Here is a 19,860-nt window from a genome sequence, read left to right as displayed (position 1 = left end):
TGGAGTCATAAGTGTTGGATTTGTAAATGGAACCCAATATATTCCTGAAGCTCTAATGAAGCACTTGATGATCTGCGGCTAAATGCAGAGGCTGCTCCAACTCCCGCTGCTGTACTAATGCACAATAGATGTCTGACATGGGACTTCTATAGTGGCTCAAACTTGCTGTGTGCACTATAACTCACAGATCCCGAGGTGCATGCTGTTCTCCTAAACATGTCCTCTCCATTGTAAATAACAAAAGACACCAGTCTGGAGGAAAAGGAAAAGACTGCCAGAGGCATTCATCCTAACAGCTGTTTAAAAGCATCTGGCTAATGGCAGCCATACATCAGCTGGAGTTATGTATAGTCTGTGTGACTTTAACTGTCAGACAAATCCTTATAAATAGTCTATTCAGCCTGTTTTATATAATCTATAATGACTTTCTCTGGAAGACAAACCATTATATATATATATATATATATATATATATATATATATATATATATATATATATATATATATAGCCAATTTGACTTTGACAGTAAATGAACTTGGTCCTTCCACTGCATGCTGGAGGATAGGCAGAGCACTATCGGACATTGTACTTATCTTTTATTTTTGCCAGTTAGTCTTTAATCTTTCCCCCCAGTGCAGGTCTGTTTAAAATCCACAGTACGAGGAAACTGAATTTTGTTATTAGATACTAAAATCAAAAGGCACAATGGCTATGTGTGGCTGAAGAGGCCACACAACCAGGCATAAGTAACTCTGCTCAAGAGCTACCCACTTCAGCCTGTCCCCCAGCCAGCAAAAAAGTGAGAATTTTAAAAGCTTCACTGAGGACTCTCTTACAAGAAGAAGCTGCAGTTCAAGGCTGGCCAGGAAAAGATTTTTCGATACTTTTTAAGAGAACTTGTCAAGAGCTAATGTTTGAGATGCTGTTTATGCCATGACTTTTACTTTTAGTTTTTGTATTATAACTTTGTTTTATACAGTTTTGTTTTGAATTTGTTGGACATTGTTTGAATATTACATTGTGATGCCACAGGGCATAAAAAATTGGACTCTTTGTGTGAGTCGAATTAGACAGCATAAAGTTGCAAGAAGACAACTGCTTCAGACACAGGATTTTAAGCCCTTGAGGAAAAAAATCCAAGATTTTAATTGTACAAAATTTATGTATTACAGGACCATAGGCAGTGGTGTATTTTGAGAAAGCACATTGCATACAGAGTAGTTTAACAAAAAGTCAAAAGGTCATGATCAAAACCTTGTTCCCACCAGTGTGATGGCATAGTTTTGAATCATGTGGCTTGAATTTCATATATCAGATTTGTGCTTTGCATCTTTATTTGATAAGTGGTACAAAGATGAATGCCACCATGGATTCAAGCAGGGATTATCTGCTTGTGAACAAAGGCTTTGTTTTTTAATAGAATTCTCATCAAAAGTAAAAAGCTTGCAGGATAAGTATAAGATGCCATTGAACTCAGATGGATTAACTAAAACAACAAGAATAAACTAGACTATCAAGAATAAATTACTACAAGTAGTTGTGGTTTTGAAGCTGTGCAGGGTACATTGGTGGAACATAGAGCAGCCCTAAAGAGGGTCATGCTGTCCATGTCTGCTTCATGCCCCCCCTAAATGGGTCTTCAACCTGGCACGGTGCTTTGTATGGTGCTGGCTGAAAAGGCTTTGCATCCTCTCTTGTGGTGGTTCCCTACATGGGGTGATGATAACCACAGGATGTTCAATGCAGGGGTAGCCACCATCACCCACAATGAGTGACCCTGCAGGTAAGATGGGACAACATGGACAAGGTTGATATTGCAGTGACTACAGCATTATATGGATGCTGATAAGCTATTTGATGGTAACGGACTCTTGGCTATACCTGGAGGAGGATACAGAGCCTCTTCGATGCTGTTCTTCAACACTCTGGTGTCATTGATGGGGCCAGGACAACCCACAAAGACGTTTATGAAGAGGCCCTTCCCATCACATTCTGCAAGCGACTGTATTGATGGGAAGAGCTTCCTGTTAAGGTAATCCTGGCTGCTTGGTCCATGGGGGGATATTTATATGGACATGGCAGCTGTCTATGGCATCCACACACTTGGAGAACACTCGTGTTGGCTAGCTGTGTAAAGGCCTCAATAGCCCTCCCTGGTGCTCCAGCGGTGGGCAATATGACAACCTCCTGGCGAAGGGATGCAATCTTCTGGACTCCAGTGTGTAACCCTAACCCATTCTGCACACAGTGACCCTGGGGACCTAAAAGGCCTGGGACACCACTGTGTAGGACTGGCCATGGGCAAGCCAATACACTGCATTAATTTGGTGTCCCCAGCCTCATTGCTCAGGTGGTGGCAAAAACCTCATTAAATCCTCTATTGAGGTCTGGCTCAGTCTGGAATGAGGTTTGTTTGTTGGCTGAAGTACACTTCCAGGACAGGCACGGGCTGATTTCAACATATGTGAAAAAGCAAAAGTCTTACTGAGATTCCAGCCTGCAAAAGCTCACAAGTGTATATCAAGTTCTGAACATGATATACACTTGTGGGCACATTTCTAAAAAGCACTATAAGTGTGTGATATTTTGTGATCACATTGAGAATTATAGTATTGATATGTGTGTGTTGTGTTTGTCTCTGATTATCCATGTGAAATTATTCCATCTAAGTTAATATGCTCTGCGCTTTTGCATGAATGACACAGTGCCATATGTTATGTGAATTGGGAACCAAAATCCAACCATGGATGCATGTCACCCCTGCAATGATGCATGTGGCGTCATGAGCATCATTTTCTCTAAATAACTTTGGAGCATAAATGATGATTAGCTCATGGAGGAGCAGGATTGCACGATGTAGACACGCTTTCCTGCACATAGAATGCTGTAGTTCATCCTGGAGCTGGTTCCAGATTATAAGGGCACTAGAAATTCTGGTTTGTCTGTCCATGTTTGTTGTTGCATGGATGCACATGTTCTGTTACTTAAATACCCTCTTGGTTAGTGGCCTGATTGGAAACCAGTTGTTTTGATACAATTTGCTACTTTGTCATTACTTTGGACATTAATGCCAGTTTGATAGGATTTGTATAAAACAACATGCTTTCAGGGTTAGTAGGGTGGAACAGACACATTATAGTATAGTATAATCTATATATGTATATAATATAAAATATATTTGTGTGCTGCCATCATCACAAATTGAATCTCCAAATGACACGTGATATGGAGGGATATCTTATTTCCCTAAAAATGAGTTTCCCTGATTCCTCTTCCCTGACATAATTTCCTTGCATCTCTACAATGCAAGTGAGGAGACATTTCAGACTAGTGAGAAGCACCCCATGTCTCCCAGAGTGGAAACCATTGAACAAGAGAGTGAATGTTGATCATAGTAGCATATTAATTGTGCACACACTTAATTAGCTCAGTAAATTATGAAGCTCAGTGAAGTCAGGTTACCCAAAGAGAGCCAGATCAAGTGTAACTTGCCTCAGGCTCCTGGTTTTGTGTAATCTTAAAGATGTAAACCTTAAAATTTCAGTCTTGGTTGAATTTGGAACACCTGTGGTTACTGGCGATAATGCCAAGAACATTTTCACAATACAAGTCTCAGAGTTCCATTTAAAATGACCTGATTATTGTTCACTGTGGGCAGGAAACACATTTTGATAAGCCAAAATAGTAAACTGTATACCACAATCAATATTTTTCAATAAAACAATTTAAATAATTTACTCATTTCTTAAGAGAACTAATCTTTTTCCTACCTTTTTCCAAAGGGAGGTCAGACGTCAGGGTCAGCAGTATGTTGGTATGACAATTTATAGTATGTGAGTACACCAATGCCCATTTCGATTTCATGGATTAATATGCACATATTCATAGCTTCATGGTTAATACTCCAGTCTTTATTCATATTTCAATATTTTTAATGCAAATTCAGTAAGCCTAGATGCAGTCCTCCATTGTAACCAACCTTCACGGTAACTTATTTGACATTTTACCTTTTCTTGCTGCGCCGTTCATCATTCTGTGTGACAGATAACAATATTTAAATATCAATTTAAGCATGAAAAAAAAACAGTAACACCTTTTGCCATTGATTTTCTCTTGATTTGTAGCCATTTCACCAACTTAGTGAAAATACCACAGGTAATTACATTCATATTTTCACCCTGTTGTGAGGGTTCGGGCAACAGGCACTGGAATGAGGACTCAAATGCAGAATCACGAGGCAGAGATTGAAAGGCAAAAACTGCCTTAACGTGGTCAAAGATAAAAATATCAGCGGTTACTGAGAAGGAAGAGGCAGGAAGACAAATCTAAAGGGCAAAGGCAGGTCTCAAAAGCAGAGAGGAGGTCAAACACACAGGGAAAAAAGAAACAACTATACAGCCATGCTAGATAATACTGGCTGGAGGAGTATATATACTTGGGCTGAGACTAATTAGACACAGACTGACTGGTCATATGATAGGTAGGAAACAATGAAGCTGCAGTGAGACCAAGATCCACCCTGGAAATTTACCCATGTGGTGTGACAATAGTGTGAAATAGGACAACAGCATGAGTAGGGTTGTAAACAAACTGACAGTCCACAAAGTTGTAAATTACACAGAGTTTTATCTCTGATATATTTAGTTTATAGCTGTATGCTTGCACTTTGCATACTTCTTCAGAGTGCCTGTTTTGATAATAGAACCAAACAGTACATTTCAATTTGAGTGTCAGGCCTGCTGCATTACAGACAAATGATTCCTAATTCAATACACACTTGACATCCAAGTGAGGTTCTCATATAGCTCAGTTTACACTGTGTGCCTCCCACAAGGTAAGTATTGACCAAAACTACAGATTGTCCTTTCTCATAGCCATGCTTTGACAATAACTATCCTCTTTGTATCCTGTGGGTAGAGGCTGCACAAAGTATCTCATATTTGTATCTTCACTCAGTCAAGTCTTTTGTAATAAAAAACTGGGAACAACAAAGGAAACCGAAAAAAATAAAAAAAAATAGATTACTGGGAAGCAAAATCTGATCTGACAGCGCCACGGGTACAGCTAGTGGGCAGGTGAGGAATAGCAGGAAAGATTGGTAAAACACAGCAACAGGAATACACAGAAGCAGATGAATTATATGAAGCCATGACACAGTCAGTCATATTCTGAATGTATATCTTTGTATGTTTCTAGAGGTGGTCAGTACATGTACAAAAGGAATCTTTGACACCAAGAACTGAGCTCACTGAATCACCACTGTCACTAATCAAATCAGTAGCTTTGAGTGGTGGAGCTCCTCATTGATGACTGAGAGCGCCCTTGTCAGATTAGCCCTGATTCACAGTATGTTACTTCCTCATTAAAAACTTATTTAAAGATGATGAAAACCCACAGACATAATCATAATGCGATAACTCTGCTGAAATAGTTGGCTTATGAGCTGTTAACCATATAAACAGTTCTTGTAAAGATCTAGTTTTGTTCTGAACTGAATGCAACAGCTTGAACCAGCAACAGACTGAACATACTGCTGAACTGAAGAATCAGATTCAGTGTTGTTGATGTGTTCATTTACTGTTGTTTGTAATTAGTCTATTCTAATTCATATAATGGGTTGGACAAAATTGTAGAAAACCTTCTCAGTATGACTCAATATGGTTAAAAAATGATTAAATAAAAACGGGACCTTTTAACTTTCATGAAAGGAGGATTCACTGCAGGGCTGTTTATACTGCATTAGTTTTATCCAGGTGCACCTGATCACCTGGCAAGTGACTCTTTACCTTTGTTCTGTACCTGCAGGGAGGCTGTGGCTAAGGAGGTAGAGCCAGTTGTCCACTAACTGCAGGGTCTGCAGTTCAATCCCCAGCTCCTCCTGTCAACCAAGTGTCCATGGGAAAGACGCTGAACCCCAGAACTGCTCCTGATGGTCAGGCCTGTATCTTGCATGGCAGCTTGCTGTCACCTGTGATGGTGTGTGTGAATGAGAAGAAAATTGTGTGTTTTACTATATAGTTACATCCATTTACCTTAGAAACAGTAGTTTCTTAGCTCAGCTCTCTCAATCTAAGTGATGGAGGCCAAAATCGACAGTGTGTCCACAGTCATTTTGTGTAAAAATGTATTTAAAAGTTGATGTGAAGCTTATATGAGGCTTCAGCAGTCTGAGTAAGTCATAGCAAGTGGATATCTGCCACATGTACAGTCTTTTTAGCATCAAATTCCCTCTTTGTGTTTCCCTGTTGAGCTGCGGTGGAAGAGTAGTAACAAAAAGAGGAACCCTGGCACTAAAAACACTGTAACATTGAAAGATATCTACTTGATTTGACTCAATTGGACGCTGAAGCTTCATATTAGTGTCAGATAAACTTTTAAATACTATTTTGCACAGGAGGAGGACTGTGATCCGGCCCACACCCGAAACTTTTGGCACTTTCATCTCCGCTCCTGTTTCCCAGATCTGGGCCACAAGCAAGCCGTATATCAACCAAGAACAAACCAGATAAACCAGAACTGACCCACATCTAGAATACACATACCCAAGAGCACCACATCTTTACCAAAAAAGGCCAACATTTGATTGGGATATTTGGGCCATATTTGCTATTTTACATGTGGACCATTTCAGGCTCACATCCATTTTGTCCGGGCCAGGAAGAAGGCCAGTAGTGCTGCATGATTGCCTGAAGTGGCCCACTTCCATATGCTATCTGGGGTATAAACAGGAAGAATGATTATGGCAAGAAAGACCTATTTCAGTGTATTGGTATTAGCAAAAAACCCTCAAAATATTCACACCAAATGAAAGACACAAAATCCAGAACTTTTTCACTGTAATAATGTATAGCATGTCCAATTAATATGCTTCTATCCCTTGAAAACACTGACAGTCTCCTCTGTCAATTGACCTATGGAAATTTCCTGTTTTGAAAACCTGTGCTAATATATGCAAAACACTTATCCTGAGAAGAACTGACTGATAGTTCATACATATAAGATTAGCCTTTAGATCCCTCTAGATTAGTTTGCACACTGGCCAAATACACTAGTGTCTGCAATTCTATAATTTATTCCATCCATTCAGCTACTATATATAGATTTGTAGCTCTAGCTGTGTTGCTATGTTGGGTTAAACTGTCATTCCACCACTCTAAATCACATTGTATGTTAGCATGATTATTTAGCATGCTAACTAGCTAAAAATGTATGCATACAGACGTTATTTACATATTAATGAAATACATATGTGACCTGCCCATCTGGAGGGTAAGGCACTACTAACCACAGCTTAACCTGCTCTATACAGGTCAACACACAGAAAAGTATAAAGAAAATTAGACAGACATGGCTTCAAAAGCAATTGTATCAAAATGTATTTAAAAAGATAAACATAAAGAGAGGCGAAATGTTATAATACACCTAAAGGACCACTTAATTCATAAACGAGAGAAACGAGAGAGAAAAAGATTTTAATTATTCCTTACTCTTCCGAGAAATACATCTGAAAAAGTGGGGTCGTCTTATATTTGGGGTCTTGACTTTTAAATGCCAATATACATTCACAACAACAGATGGTGCCAAAAATCTGTAAAACGAGTGTTCCCCTCCTGACTGGAGCGAGCCACCGTCCCTCACAACTAGCCTACAGCGCCAGGGGGCCTGAGAGATGGAGAGACATACTGATCGTCTCCAACAAAGTGGCTCAAAAGTAAGTTAACCAACAGCTGAGTAACAGTAACGTAACGTCGTCTTGACTACTTCACTGTCTCTCCTCTGCTGCGCTGAGCTCCATATGTGTGTGGAGGGGCAGCTTGCCCACAGTGAAATAGAGGAGAGGAGAGAAACTCAGTGTGACCATAACTGACAGCAAAATGCAGTGCAAATAAATGTGGTAAATAACTAAACATAGTCTTTACTGCATTTTATTGTCATTTATGGACGCACTGAGTCTCTCCTTCTGTTTTACCGCAAATGAGGCTAAGCAGTGTGTGTGTGTGTGCTCCACAGAGCAGAGCAGACACAGTGAACCCTGTGAAGTACTTGAGTTGATAACTAACTACACTTGTTACGTAACTATAGAGCAATAAAAGTTGTGCGAGTAAAAAGCAAATAAGAGTCATTTAATACAAGTTGTAAGTCTTTTTCCGAAAATGAGTCTTGAAAAAGTGGGGGGTTGTCTTACAAGCAGAGTCAATATGGTAGTGTAACTTGGCTGTGTTCTTTGGCTCCTTTATTGGATAATCTTACTAATTTGATGTGTTTCATGCAAAAAGGCAGCACCTGCCGTAGGAGTCCTCAAACAGACTGGAACTAATATGAGGGAACGACAAACTAAAGTTTCCTCTTCATCACCTCTCCAAATCCTCTTCTTGGTCTATTTGTATTGTCACAGAAGTAAAGAAAAGCTTTCTCATCCTCTGCAGTGGATAGAGTTAGGTGGGAATGTCCTTAATAGATTCACCTGGCAGTGTGGAGAAAGCTGTAATCCTTGGTTTAGTATTCTCACAGTGACATAGTGAGGCCATAGCGGAGAAAGTTATTAGAGCTAAACAGTGTGTAGCACATTTACACCTCAACTCAGCTCAACAGGCACCGGTTGTCACCCTGCAGGGTCAGATTTTGGGACTTGAAACAAACTGAGTTGGATAGTGTGCCACATCTAAAAAGGTATCTAATGGTATAGGAACAGTGGTGCATTGAGCTAACATGCTTATGTAGTGTAATATTTACCACATTCTTAGCTCAGCAGCTTAGCATGCTAACATTTGCTTAATGGCACTCAACACATAGCTGAGTCATTTATTTGGTCATAAACCAAAGTATTGGGAAAAGTTTGAAGGGATGAAGGGTTAAAGGATGTCAGCACCAAATGTTATGGCAATAATTATATCTAATTACTAATAATGTGTATTACTCTGAAAGAGAAAATTAAAACCATGTGTGGTAACAAAGGTCAGCACGCTGCATAGTTATGCCCACGATAAGGACTCATGAGTAGGTGGTGGTTTGTTTTCAGGGAGTCAGGAGCTCTGAGTGGGGTGAGTAGTTCATCATAATCTCACCCAAAAGTTACATTTGATCCCACGCTATCAGTCATGGTGCAAACCTGTTACAATTCACTTTTGTTATTGTGCTGTTTCTGCTTTGCTCCAAACCTAAAACTATCAATAAGCAGGGACACAGGAGGTGGAGAGATAATGGATTCTGACTGGTGGGTTACTCAGAATGTTCACTTTAAACTGGAAACCACTTATTACTGTATCTCACTTGCTCTGTGGCTCTTGTTCACTCTATGAATAACTATGAAAACTGCTGAGGCCACTTTCGCTGTCTGTCTGTCTGTCTGTCTATGACTCACTTTTCAATTCAGTTTCAAGACACTTTCTATGGGGGTTACATGAGTGAGCTTGTTAGCGGTCATCGTTGTCATTTTGAACTGATGAAATTGCAGGCCTGTTATTGTTATGTGACCCTGGAACAAGCTCTATTTTGTGCTTGGTAGTCCAGGTGATATGTGCCAAATTTAAAGTGATATGTTCACTTTTTCATAAAAGCATGAAACTTGGCACACTTGTACAGTTTGGGGCCCTGAACATTTTCAGAAACGGAGTCATCGCAATAACGCCTAGAGGTGGCCAATTTACTTTCCGCCATAACTGAATTATGTATTTTGCATTATATCTCTTGAAGCAAACATGATAACAGAGAAAAGGTGATGTCTATCCCTATGTTACAATGATACACTATACATCATCATAAACTGTTCAGGTGAATAGTTACTGGTGAATTCAGTGATGCTGTGAGAAGGAAATCACAGCATCTGAATACTTAGGCTAGACTTTATAATATCATGTCTGTTGCATGAGTGTTGTATAAAAGGTCCAAAATATGACATTTTGAAGATTAATATAGCAGCAAACAACTGTTTGCCATGTAAAGATATAGTGGAGTAATGGCGACCTGACCAGAGACTGAAGTCACACTCCTCTGTGTGTGTTGTTATCCCAGCTTCTCTGTTCTTTGTTTTGATAGCCAGTCTGGCTGCGCCTGTATGTTGGTGCATGTTGGAGTTTCATGAGTTGTATAAAGTTTTCCAACTTTACTGCATAAACGACACGCAGTTGTTTTAGTCCTAGATTCTGGTGCTGTAGTGTGTCATTTAGTGAGGCTGAATGTCATATATTGCACCTTTAATACAGTACATACAGTGACTGTGAAGAGTAAAAACATAGTCAATATGACCTTTGCTACTTAGCTTAAAAAGAATGTGTCAAACACCAAGATTTACTTCAAAAAAATTATTTCAGAAACACATTTGTTTGATTGTTTTGTTGTTGAAGCTATTCTTCATTGTCTCCTCCACACTGACACAGAGCCAACTTAACTTAACTACTCCAGCAAGTAGACCCACCCTTAGCAACGACCTAGCAACAGAGACAATTTCTAGTCCCTGTTGAGTCAGCTAGCCAACTTCAGCTAATGCTTTCTAGAGACTGTGGGATTCCCAAAACTGAGTAAATACTTCACATAAAAACACAAAACTGCTTTGCTAGCTCAGTCTTGTTGTAACTAAGATATCTGCTGAAAATTTATTTTTCCATGGACAGATTTAACTACTATGACCGTGAATTTCACAGACATTTTTAAGCTAGTTGCACCGTGTCAATAAAGAGTGGAGAAAGGTTCGGCTTTTTCAGTGTGTGTGTGTGTGTGTGTGTGTAACTCATCCCACTGTCTCAGAGTTCAATGCACTCAGTAAAGGCTCCGTTTTGTTTTCTCCACGACCCCAAATCAGTTCAACCCAGTTTCACAAACATAAAAGAAACACAACTCAAAAGTCTGCTCTGGGTTTTACTGCTGATCCCACAAAACAAAACAAACCAACAATGCTAGCAAAGCAACACAGCACTTAAAATAAAGCCAGCAGAAACATCAGATAGGTCGGACCGCTTTGTTTAACTATATGTATTCAAACATACAATCATGTATCATCATTATGTATTTATAAATACAAACACTGTAGATTTCTTCTCGTGGAGCCGGCATGCAAACTATTAAGGTAGATTTTTCCGAGCTTTTCTGAGGTTAAAAAAAAAAAAAGAAAAAAAGTTGCTTTCTTGCGGTGTAATATTCACCTTCTGTGTGAAAGTACTCATGACAAAAACAACAGTTTGAAAAAATATAATGACGTGCTATAATTATGTACTGGTATCGACTGGTTCTTTCAGTCCACCATCACATTTGGAATTCAATCTTTCCCAAGTTTTCTGTTGTCTTTCACATCTAAGCAACCCACTAATTATAACTTCATGGTTTAAATATGACTATTCAGCAGCTGTTGTTCATTAGTAATATGTTTTCTTTTTTCTTTAATTGTCAAGCTACTTTGAAGTGAACTGAAGTCTGTAACAAGGCGTGTGCGTTTGCAGGTTGCAACAGGAACCTACTTATTACTAACTCATTCCAGCTCTTATCCTGGCTCTTACAATAAATACACTTTCAGTCGTGCTTTCTCTCTCGCTGCTTGTGTGCGCTCGGCTTCTCATTCGCACTCCTTTTTATGGGTGTTGACTACAGAATATAAACTACAGCATTACTCTATCTCTGACTCTCTCTCTCTTAGAATGAGATCCTACTTATTATTGTTTGACACTTTTCTCTGTGTCTGAGTCTTCTTTCAATCAGTCTCCTGCTCCCTTCAAACAATGTCAGACCTCTAATGTAAAGAAAACCTCATCTACTGCCTTCTTCCTCTGCTTATCTCTATTTGTGTGGTCATGTAGGAGAAAAGGTGGGCCACGGTTGAATTTGAACTGTGAAATACAGCGAGGAGAGATAACATAAGCGGTGTTCAGTAGAGGCTTTGCAGTTTTTTTTCTCCCCAAATCTGCATTGTGGTGCTCCTTTGAGAATAGCTTATCCCTAATAATACTTAAATACATGACCAACAGGCAGCAAAAAGCGCTGTTCTAATCAATAAATACTGAATAGCTTTCTTTGCATGATTTTTTCCCTTTAACATCATCATTTTTTCTGGCACTTTCACCGGCATTTAGTCTGCTGTGTGCAAAATGTTAATGATAGGAGATGATAAAGGAGGAGGAGGTCAGAGGTCAAGATCACAGCAGCAGTTGGCGGTCTTTTCAGGAGCTTTTGTACTAGGCCAGCTGGTAGATGTAGGAGCCAGATGTACTGCAATTAATGAACTATCTTTCTGCACCCCCTTCCTTAAAATTTATGGCAATACCTTGATATTGATTTTCCAGAAAAGCAAGATGTATGGAATGAATAGACGAGCACATGGCCTTCACACTGTTGATCCAATCTATTTCCTTGATTACATATGTGCAATAAACTCCTTTGACTATTGGTTAAGACGTTGAAATGGTCACAATCTGTAGCCGGAGCCAGAGGACAGCTTCAATATGGAGGCAGAGACCAGGGATTACAGATGTAAAAACCATTATACAGAATGACTTTCTCTCAGTCCGCCCATTTCTGATCAACTTCCAGCATCCTGGTACTTTACATAAATCAGAAATCCTCGGGATAAGGACATTTTTGTTGTGCAAATGTGTGTGAGAATACATCTTTAACTAAATTTGAACTGCGCAGGGCAAATTCAGAGACTCTCCACGACACAATAGGTTGTATTGTCAGTTGCCCAAAAACAACATATAGTTTGTGTTTGTGTAGTGACAGATGCCATCTAGTGGCCGTAGTAATTATGACCCGGAGCAGTGGCAGTTCAGGTGACATATATACTGTATATGTTGACAAAATCATTTGGAGGTGGTGAGTTGGGTGGATGGTATAACCCAACAGTGTATACATTTACAATTGTGAGTTGGGACAGATTTTTAAAAATCGTAACCAATGACCACATGGTTATTTTTGTAGCCAAGACAACGACGTTTGCCTAACATGTTTCTCTAACCTTAAAGTGATCATTTTAACCCAAACCATGATCTTTCCCTAAACCGTACTAAGTGTTTTTTTTGCCTAAACCTAACTTGACCTTAAGTACAGCGTCCTGCTCATTACTGCCAATATGGGCGCCAGATTAGAAAACGCTCCTATGTGTGGTTCTGGAGTCACATGGTCAAATGTCGTATGTGGTCATTTAATTTGGAGGACTTGTTACAACTTCGCACTCTCTCACTTCTTTGCATTGTCTTTATATGTAATCTGAAGTCTAAAATTCACTTAGTTGTGATATTAGTTTAAGCCATAGATGATTTCCTTATTTGATACTCATTTCTGAATGACTTCACTTATCTCTTCTTGTGAGCAAACTTGGCCACAGTAGTGGTCATATCACTTCTCTCATACATTCCCCAATTTGACAACAGCCTCCTCTCTGCCTTCTAAATTCAGGATCAGTCAGTTCTCTCTATTAGAAAAGCTTTGATCTGTCATGCTCATTTGGTTCCTTTTCCTGGATGAAGCCAAACTAGGGGGATTTTTTTTAAGCCTACCATTTCTGATCCACTCATGTAACGTAAGAAGACAACTTATTATGACAAAAATGAACCTGATTAGGTTACAATATATCCTATAGGTGATCCAGCTTTCTAGCATTTGTGATCAAAACTATATGACTGTTAGTGAATTGATTTCTTACACTCATTGAGCATAAATCCACTCTAGATATACCCAGTGTTATGCATATGGAGTGTATGATACTGCCTTCTTACTTGGGAGGGTTCAGTATATATCAGTAAATATTCAGTATCATTCTGTTTTCTGTATTTTTTGAAGACTTTTTTTCATAAGAACAGCAGCAACTGAAACAACCACAGTGAACACACAGTTCTCTCTCTCTCTCTGCCTATGCCACGGGTATAGCTGGTTTCACATTACACAAGCCATTAAGCTCAAAGAACAAACAAAGAGAGGCATAGATACCATACACACAGACGCACATACATACGCACACACACACACACAGAGAAAGAGAAGCTGAAAGAGAGGGACTAATGAGGGAAGAAGGAACAGAGAGAATCCAGAAAGAGTGACAAAGGAGAGAGAGCAGCAAAGGGGGGAGGAGGGGAGGGGGGGGGAGGGGCTAATGAGAGGCTGTACATACCCAGAATGTCACTGACACAGCAGACTAGAACTGTGATAAGGACCATCTGAGCAGCAGACTGTGAAGGACTGTGTATGCGTGTGAACATGTGTGTGAGTGAGAGAGGACGTTAGAAGAAGGGAAGAAGAAGCACGAGGATACAAAGTTAATGAGAGTTTGCCCACTGTCACACAATTGTTGCTGTGCTATCACACACTACCACCTGAGATAACTGGATGAGAGCAGGAAGTGTGTGTGTGACTTGTTAGTCAGCCATTAGCTGCTTACCAGAGTCGCTATTAGCACGAGGGCAACAAAGTGGAGGAAGATTGACAGGTCTGGAGGAAAAAAAAAAAAGTTGAGCATGGCTTGATTGACTGTCAAGTTAAATTAGAATTCATTGTAGCTTGAGGTGTAAATGGCTTTTTTTTTTTTTTTTTTTTTTTTTTTACACGCTCCAAAATAATGACAACGACTGCTTCGACTCACGGGGACTGCTCAGCAAGTGGTTACCATGGTAACTGGGGACTCAGCAGGGAGTCGGTTTTATTCCTGACATCGCTGTATTACATGAAATATACACCCTTGGCTAAGAACAATCATTTGAAAAGTTTTATTCAGTGCTCATAGCCAGGACTTGACAATCATCTTGTTCCACACATGCACACCTGGGAGTTTCACTGTGCAGCTGCAGCCTTTAGTTGCTGCTCTCTGGGGATTAAAGCTGCAGCCGGCAGGGTCTTGATATAAAAATACACCCTTTTATCAAGCTAAATCACAAAGTGGGGTTGCAGCTGAGAGGGAACATTTCCTCTCACAAACTAGGATGCAATAAATATGTACTAATGCTGGTGTCTCTCAGGTCACCTGAGGGAAATTTTCACAAGAAGTGGAGAATTGACAAACTCACGGAGGGTGAAAACACATGTATCCTAAAAATTAATGAGAAAGTATTTCAAACAGAGAAATAAACTCACTGACCTTTCACTGCTTATTTGGTATACAATGACATGGCTTGTGGTTATGTATTTATTCTTAATGTATGCTGTCCTTTTGGACCAGTGTTTATAATTGTATTGCAAAAGTGCAGATTGAGAGCTGCACTTATCAATATTTTTTATATTAACAATGTGTCAAATGACTATAGTATGTATAATGAGAAATGTGTTGCTTGTAGTGATGAACCCATAGAGAATTATCAGCAAATCAGCAGCCTTCAGTTCTATTGAACCTTTGAGTCTATTTTTCAGCAGGCTTTGGTTTTCCAACCTGCAGCTCAGCTTTAATCAACCTCCTTCCCAGCAGGCAGCTCTTTCCAGCAAAAAAAAAAGCTCCAAAGGATTATAGTTATTTTGCAAGTTTTAGTATTAGAAGTCACATACTTTACACTTTTCTACTCATTTGTTGTGTTTTAGATGTTTGAAATGTTTGAGGAGGTGACTGATTGCTCTAGCCTCCCAGGTAGCCGTTAGCTTCCATTCATTACTGTACAGTATGTCTGCTGTTTCTAAGCCTTATCACAGAAAACAGCTGCTTGCTGCATCTGGAAACAAGGCTGATGAGAGCTGAGAGAGTCAACCAAAAAATTGAAAAAAAAGTGCTGGCCAAAACAATGAGCTGAAAGATGCTGAAACGCTTTCACAAGCTGTGGGTTCTGAAGCACAATGCCTTTCATTACATATCAGTCATTTGATCCATTATTAATATGAAAATATTGATAAGTGCAGTCGTGGTTCAGTTTCAGGGCCATCTTAGTATTTAACTATAATAGTGCAATTTAAAGAAATGTTTTGCACTTTATTGCATCATATTACTGGGTCAAAGTTAGTCTGAAAATCATAAATTGGATTCAAACTACTCAGTTTAAAGGTTTCCTCACTTCATTTAAGTTTGAAAGCTCCCTTTTCTCCAAAACTCACTTTCAGGTTTTACATAACACATCAAAGACAGAGCAGATCCATCCACCCTCTGACTCCATCAGACAGAAGGCTTGCGCTATATGTGATGTATTGCATGCTTGGCTTTAATGCATGCATATCATCCGATGTGCATATCCATCACCCACTCCCCTGTGTGAATGTGTGTGAAGTCACCATATCTGAGATTATTACCACATATGGATGTTTGCCTTTCCTGTGCAAATGGAAATAGGATTCCAGGGAGATTATGCAAACTGGAGTGACATATGCATCAGGAATGAGACAGGAATAAAATCAACTCTCATTTTTAGTATACTTACGCCTAATGTCGTTTCAGCAAACTGTTGGGATTTAGTAATATTTAAATCACACCGTGTCTAGACTGGACCTGAAGTTAAACTGTGAAATATCTACACTGATGATGAAGTCATGGACAAGCACCAGACATGCAATTATATCTGTCTGCCACTGTCACTACTTTACAGCTTTTTTTCTCTAACTGGTTATATGTGATTCAGAAGACAGAGAATTTATCCTAAGGATATGTCTCAAGTTGTGCATCTGGATGTGTGGTAACATTTTGCTGAGAGAAAAACAATTTCACTGTTTTGGAGAGTTTTAATTGGCAATGATATATTCTGCCTTATACTAACTGAAGAGCCAGCTATAACTAATGTGAAGGATAAGCTGAGTCAGAGCGGTGTTCAAATTATCTGATAAACTTATCAAGCACAGACATCAACACCTGGTCTCAGGTTATACCTCCCATTTGCCATCTTGAAATCTTCAAGGTAAACTGATCTCAGAGGTGCTCTGTCATGTTTAGATACAGAATTCAAATGCTTACTTGATGTTAAACATTCTGGTGTGCCCTGGTAGCCCATCGGATAAGACGCATGCCATATAACTGCCACGTCCGCACCTCCTAGTATAAAAAAATATATATATTTATAAGATTCTACTGTAGGCCACGAATTCAGATTTTACACCTAAAAACCAACAACAACAGTCTAACCTAAGGCAGGATGGTGTTAGTGATGGTGGTGTACTGGGGTGCGTATCTTGAAAAGTGTTCCTAATATTTTGTCCACTCCATTTACATACATGAGGGGGCAAAATATTAGGAATACTTTTCAATATAATGCACTCCAGTACACCACCCACTACGAACTCAATAATAAACATAAAGCAGAATTATCACCTTTCTGACAATGTCAACAAAAACTGAAAATGTAGAGGCTTCTTAAAAGTAGAATTCATGGCAGAGCTTTTGTATTGGATTGCATTAGATTGCACAGGTGTACCAAATGAAGTGGAGATAAATTTAAGTTCCATAGTAACAAGCTTAAAGCGAGCTGAAACTGAGACTTATTGTACATTAAAAGAGACTGGAACAACTGTATTGCTAACATTCAAATACAACACAATGCCATCAAGAGTAAGCCTGGAGTACCAGTAACCATATGGCATCTTCCAAGGGAGGTGAGTATCATGTAAAAGAAGTTGAAAAAGTGAGAGCTGGTGGGGAAAGTGTCTTGCAGACACGTTTAGGAAAGTAAGGGGAGGAGTGGAATCTACTAGGCTAGTTAGTACTCTGTCTTTACCGTCTGTGTCCAAACATACAAGAAGACGGGTCATGGAGTGCATTCATTCTTACATTTATTGAAGATGTTCTGTGGGTATCTAGAAACCAAACCAGAAGATCAGATATTATTAATGTTGTGGTGGATGCTGCTGAAAGACTTCTTGAGGAGGTGCAACAAGGCCCAGAGGAACTGCACAATTATATAAGACATAAGAAGGACATGCATGAGAGAGGGAAGGCAAGGGAAAGGAGATGCAATGAATGGAGTTTAGTGACAAACTGATAGGAGCTTGTGGATGTATTAAGAGAAGCCAGAAGTGGCTGAGGTAACATGCGGACTTTGCAGTAGCAGGATTTGACAGTATCAGAGAGGACTGAACTGAGTGAGAGAGAGTCAGGGGTGTGTGTGCAATATTTGTAAAATCTGTTGCCAGATGCATAAAAATCTGTAGATTCATGACTAAAACTGTGTGCAAACACAAAGCCAGAAATATGCATATGCATTGTTTTTGTCAGATTTGTACAGTCGTGCATAAGGCATGGTTCTGTCTCATGAATCTCAGTCATTGTGGAACAGGGCGCATGTGCACGAGCCTCATTTTCACTCCCACAATTATCCATAAATGGATGAAGACACGTCCTTAACCAGCTGGTTTTTATATCAATTTTCCACCTGCTCCACCAGACTTCACACCTGCCAATGAAACAGACAAGAAAGAAGACGTGTCGTTTCACAGATTGTGTTGCACGAGTGAGGTTCTCCATCAGCCAGAACAGCTGTCATTACACACGACCATTACACACGGCTGTGCATATCTTTATTCTGTCCATATAATTAATTCATCACATGGACATGTAAACCATCGTCGGAAGTGATATCTCAGAAATGTCATCAATGATTAGTTTGTAGCTCTCATATCTAAACCAACTTTACAAGGTGTGACATAATTAAGGATAAATTAAAAGAGTATTAACAGCAAATGTTGACTCCCTGTTAATTAAAAGAATGATAAAATGAATCATACAATAATTAATTAATTAATAAGATTAATCAATATTATGTCTGTAAATGTGTCTTTGGTTGGCATTTTACAAATCTCTGTAAACAAAAAAAAAAAAAAAAAAAAAAAAAAATCACACAATCAGTGCTGCTGGTTATCAACTAGGGATGAGCAGAGGGCCCAGTATTTGTATTTGTATCTGTATTTGTTGAGGCAGCAAAATTATTTGTATTTGTATTCGAATAAAAGTGGAAAGAGGCTTAAAAATCCTGTTTTTGTTTTTATTACGCTTTTAATTAAAGTGTTACAATAAGTGTTCATGAAGCTTGTTCATGAAGCGTGTCAGTAGCTCAGCCTTATCTCTGGGGAACACCCCCAACTCTGGGAGTGATGTCCATGTCCAGATTAGGAAATATGCGTCATGTAGCAGGTGGATGTGAATCCCCTCACTGAGACGTGCTGATAGATATTACAGCGGAGCAGAGGAGAGAGACTGAGATAGCAATGTCACTGACCTGCACTCAGGTATTTGACATGGTTTATTTTTCTTCCTGAAAACAAATAATTTTTAAAATATTTGTATGAAACAAATATTCTTAAAAAAAACAAACAAAAAAACCCCACTATTTGTGCTTTGCCGAATAACATATTTGTATTCGGGCACACCCCTATTATCAACCAAAACAAACAATGTTTTACTAAAAAGATTGTGTCTCTCACCTTATATTTCATCTCCACCTCATCACACCACCCTCTGATCCCTTTAGAAAAACATGTTACAGTCTGAAGAATGCATGAGGTGCACATTCTGTCTTTATAAATAACAATTTATGTGCGGGAAATGGCGTATGCATGGTTTTGTGTGTACGCATCATTTATGCATCTGACCTCAGATGTGCAGTAATAGAGGGTGGAACTTGAATCTTCACTAGAGTGTGTGGTAGTCAGGTTATGGGAAAAGCACAAATGGGTGAATAATTAGCATCAGGTATTTCAAGGAGGTTATGGAACAGACAGAGACACCAGTCATTTGAACAACAATAACTGAAACACTGTAGAGGAATTTATGTATAGATATGGATTAGTTGGCTTGACTGATGATAACACCGGATAGGTTTTGAAATAGGTTTCATTTATAGTTTTGGCATTAGCATCCAATGTGGTTTCAAGAGTAGGAGAATAGGATTTTATGGAAAGATACACAACACAAAGTGATCACTTTGCATTATTATTGAGATCTGGGAAATAATTATTGACTGAGGAGTGAAAAGGACCAACATATT

General features: G+C 39.2%; 1 long non-coding RNA gene across 1 annotated transcript in view; it reads right to left on the bottom strand.

The window, feature by feature from the left end:
* Nucleotides 1-494: 494 nt before the first annotated feature.
* The window catches only part of LOC137188965 (uncharacterized), a 35,840-nt gene continuing 16,474 nt past the window's right edge, over nucleotides 495-19,860 (bottom strand). The window contains exons 2-3 of the long non-coding RNA XR_010929565.1: nucleotides 1,883-5,969; nucleotides 495-1,778 (exon numbers count right to left, since the gene is read on the bottom strand). This is a non-coding gene — a long non-coding RNA (uncharacterized lncRNA). The remainder of the gene's footprint in view (nucleotides 1,779-1,882; nucleotides 5,970-19,860) is intronic.

This window comes from Thunnus thynnus, chromosome 9 (assembly GCF_963924715.1).
Source record: "Thunnus thynnus chromosome 9, fThuThy2.1, whole genome shotgun sequence".
Lineage (NCBI taxonomy): Eukaryota > Metazoa > Chordata > Actinopteri > Scombriformes > Scombridae > Thunnus > Thunnus thynnus.
The sequence above is the reverse complement of the archived record's forward strand: the minus strand, read 5'-3'. Positions and strand labels throughout refer to the sequence as shown.